This window comes from Nannospalax galili, unplaced genomic scaffold (genome assembly GCF_000622305.1).
Source record: "Nannospalax galili isolate Female #2095 unplaced genomic scaffold, S.galili_v1.0 scaffold1200, whole genome shotgun sequence".
NCBI lineage: Eukaryota > Metazoa > Chordata > Mammalia > Rodentia > Spalacidae > Nannospalax > Nannospalax galili.
This window is the reverse complement of record NW_008347131.1, coordinates 2204793-2209648: the sequence shown is the minus strand read 5'-3', so window position 1 is coordinate 2209648 and position 4856 is coordinate 2204793.

Here is a 4856-nt window from a genome sequence, read left to right as displayed (position 1 = left end):
ATAAAAATATTCCTGGAACTAAGTGAAAATGATAACACAACACAACAAAACCTCTGGGACATTTTAAAAGCAGTCCTAAGAGGGAAGTTCACATCTCTAAGTGCCTACATTAAAAATCAGAAAGAGGACAAATAAATGACAAAGGCACAATTCAAAAATATGGGAAGGCAAGAACAAACCCAACCCAAACCCAGAAGATGTGAATAAATAATAAAAATCAGAGCAGAAATCAATGAAATAGAAACAAAGAAAACAATACAAAGAGTCAATGAATTTAAGAGTAAATTCTTTGAAAGGATAAACAAGATAGTCCCTTATCCCAGCTAACCAAAAGAAAGAAAGAAAAAATCCATGTCAACAAAATCAACATCACAACAGACACCAAAAAGATCCAGAACATTATTAAGGAATACTTTAAAAATCTATACTCTATTAAATTTGAAGACCCAAAAGAAATGGATGAACACTTAAAATTATGGGAACTGCCAAAGCTAAACCAAGAAGAGATTAACAGTTTAAACAGACCCATAACATATAAGTAAACTGAAACAGTAAACAAAACCTCCTGACCAAAAAAGTCCAGGCCCAGATGGATTAACAGCAGAATTCTATCAGACGTCCAAAGTTCTACAGCTGATACTGCTTAAACCGTTCAAAAAGACAAAACAGGAAAACTCCAAATTCCTTCTGTGACACTAATGTTTTTCCAACATCAAAACCAGGAAGACACAAAACAAAAAAGAAAACTATAGATCCATATCCCTAAGGAACATAGATGCAACAATTGTCAACAGAATACTCAAAAAACTCATGTAGATACACATTAAAAAGATCATTCACCATGATCAAATAGGTTTTGTTACAGAGATATAAGGATGGTTCAATATACATAAGTCAATAAATGTAATAAATTAATTATATAAATGGGCTTAAAGATAAAAGTCACATGATTATCTCAATAGATGCAGGAAAAAATTTTTGACAAAATCCAATATGTATTCATGGTCCTAGGGGAAAATTGGACTGAATGGAACATAGTTTAACATAATTAAGGCTATATATAAAAAAACCTATAGCCGACATCATTCTACATAGAGAAAAACTTGCAGCATTACCAGAGAAGGCTGTCCTGGCTCTTTCAGTGTAGTGCCTGAAACTCTAGATAGAACAATTAGACAAGAGAAGAAAATTAAAGGGGTACTAATTGGAAAAGAAGAGGTCAAATTATCCTTATTTTCAGATGATATTATATAGAAAAGATATATGTTACTTAAATGATAGATCCCAAAACTTCCACCAGAAAACTTCTAGAAATCATCAACACTTTCAGCAAAGTGACAGATACAGATCAATCTACAAAAATCAGTAGTAGTCTTTCTATATACAAATAACAAACCATCAGAGAAAAAGTTCAGAAAAACACTTCTAATAGCATACAGATAAAATAAAATATGTAGGGATAAACTAACCAAAGACATTAAAGATCTATTCAATGAAAATTGTAAATCTTCAAAGAAAAAGATTAAAAAAGACACAAGGAGATAAAAAGACCATTGGTACTTATGGATTGGTAGAATCAATATAGTGAAAACTACCATCTTTCCAAAAGAAATATAGAGACTCAATGCAATATAAAAATCCTCATGACATTCTTCAGAGAAACAGAAAAGTTCATCCTGAAATTCATATGGAAACATAAAAGACCCCAGACATTCAAAGCAATACTGAGAACAAAGATCACTGTCAGGGTGATTACCATACCAGACCTCAGTCTATATTACAGAGCTATAGTCATATAAACAGCATGGTATTGGCACCAAAACAGACTTGTACATGAATGGAATAGAACACATGACCAAAAAATTAGTGCAGGCAAATAGAGTGACCTGATGTCTTACAAAGATGTAAACAACACATGCTGGAGGAAAGAAAGCATCTTTTAACAAATGGTACTGGAACAATTGGATCTCCACATGTAGAAGAATGAAATTAGACCCACACTTATCATCCTGAACAAAAGTCAACTCCAAATTGATCAAAGAATTCAATGTAAATTCAGAAATGCTGAAACTGTTGACTACATTGGCAACACCCTACAAGATACAGATCCAGAAAAGGACTTTCTTAATTGGACATTGGTCACTCAGTAATTAAGATCAACAATCGACAAATGGGACCTAATTAAACTAAAAGGCTTCTGTACAGCAAATGAAATAACCAATCAAGTGAAGAAGAAGCCTAAATAGTGGGAAAGTCTTCACTGGCTGTTCACCCAATAGAGGATTAATACCCAGAATATGCAAAGAACTCAAAAAATAAAGAAGCAAGAAAACAAGACTCAATTTAAAAATGAGGTATGAACCTAAACAGAGAAATCTCAAAAGAAGAAATAGCAATGGCTAAGAAACACCTTAAAATGTTCAACATCCTTAGTACTTAGGGAAATAGGAATCAAACCTCCTTTAAGATCTCATCAGACTCCATTCAGAGTTGCTAAGATTCAAGGAATTAATGACACCAAATAGATACAGTGAAAGGGAAACCCTTATCCAGTATTGGTAGTATTTCAAACTGGTGCAACTACTAATGAAATCAGTACAGAGAACTCTTAAAAAACTAAAATTAAATCTATGTGATCTGGTCAAACCACTCCTTGGCATATACCCAATGCACTCATTCTACTACAGAGATACTTGTGCAATCATGTTTATGCCTGTTCTTTTAATAATAGCTAATAAATGGAAACAATGTAAGTTTACCTCAGTTAATTAATGGATAATGAAAATATGGTATATTTACACAATCAAGTTCTACTCAGTAGTAAAGGAAAAATTAAATCATGAAATTTGTAGGTAAATAGATGGAACTAAAAACTGTTAAACCAAGTGAAGTAACACAGACTCAGAAAAACAAGTGACATATATTCTCATTTATGGATCTTAGCTCCAAATCACTAGGTGGGAGTACATATCCTAATATAACCAAAGGAGGCAGAAAAATAGAAATGAACCATGCAGATAAAAGGAAGAATAAGTTCAAGAGAAGAGGATAGTAGGAAACAGGTGTTATTAAGGATAAAATGGTGAAAGGTATTTTAACCAGGGAGGGAGCAGTAAGGGTTATACAGGGGGAATGAGAGTAGAGATAAATAGCTCTTACATGGTATGGAAAAAACAGAGGGAAATGTATTAGTGCAAAATTCTCCTGAGAAATACACATGCAATAAATATATGAATGCATGTGTAAAGATAAAGGCTATATAACAAAAAACACAGCCTCGCTGGAGAAATCCCCTTTCAAGTTGTGGGCCAGGTCAAAAGTAACAATACAGGCTATTGCCACAGCCCTCGATTGTTTCCCAGAACTTGAAAATGGGCCACACTTTGGACTCAGGACATGGAGCAATGGAGCCAGAATGGATCTATAAGCTTCCTCCTCAAGGAATGGTGCTTATGGCATTGGAAGATATTATATAAGCTACTGTTGTGGGTTCCCCTCATGCCAGCTGACCTGGACCAGGTCCCCTGCTGATTGGCGGGGGTGGCAAGAGGCACGGAGTCAACACACACAGACCCCGGGAGTCGGGTAGAAGCAAGCACTAGGTAAGGTGTTGCAGGCTCGTTTAATACAGGAGGGGGCAGGCCTTATATTTCCTTTTTCTCCACCCCCAAGTCCCTTTAGTCAGTGTATTGTTTTCTGGTTGGTCCACACCACACAGTCTGTCAGCAATCACTGGGCTTGCCAGCACGGTATGGAGGTGTGGGCTCCTTTTGGTGGGCTATTTGCAGACCAAGAAGTGAAATGAATTCTCGCTGAATCCCAGGGCTCTGGGTCAGCACCATCTTTGGAGGCCTCCTGCTACAAGCTACCAAGGGAGAAAACCAGTCAGTGGTTCTCCAGAGCTGTAAAGCCTAATAAACAATGACTGGCCCAGGAAACTGCCACTATTGGTTTAGCAGTGGCACTTTTAAATTGGGGCTAATCAACATCTACCTAATTTGGATTAGGGCCTACTCAATGGAAGGGGACTTATGTTTGCTACTGTAAACACAAGCAAAAAATACCTTGGACTAGAGAGGTCGTAAATCATAGTGAAAAACCCACTTTTGCTCCATCCCTAGATCCATGTAATTTTTTACTTTATTCCAAATATGCATCCTCCTATATTCAGACAAGTGTACTTCTCACTTCTTACCAAAGTAGCTTCTTTTTGTAAGAAGTGGAGACTATTACAGAGTTCCAGAACTTGTCAAATACAGAGAATTAGTGCCTTTGAGATGTTTAACCCTAAGTGACACATTTTTAATGCAACTGTACACAGAGGATGAAGGTATTTTTCAACTCGCACTGGAGAAGTTTCCTTGTATAGCAGATGGTGATTAACACAGAAAGCCTCAAGTGGCCAATGTGCAGAGAACAGGCTGCAGAGGGTGAATCCTTGGATAGGACACCTATTTCAAATCTTTGCCTCCAAAGCCTCAAGGATCTTTGTGGAAGAGAGGGCAGAAAAAATTGTAGGAGCCAAAAGAGATCGAACACCACAAGGAAATAGTCTTCCAGACAGCGGTCATTTACTCATATGAACTCACAGCAATGGTGACAAAATGCACAAGTTCTATGCAAGCTCAAACCAGACAAATTCCTAGCAAAGATATGGCCAACACAACCTAAGGAACTTTTGGCAATTGATGGCTGCTGAGAGAGGAAAAGACAATGTCTTATAAGGATGGAATTCTTTGTGGACCCAGTGGATGGACTTATACTGAGGACATATGGTGATACACATCAGACTCTTTAAGTGTATGTGTATATATATATATTACTTATATATACATATATATAATACTTATATATAC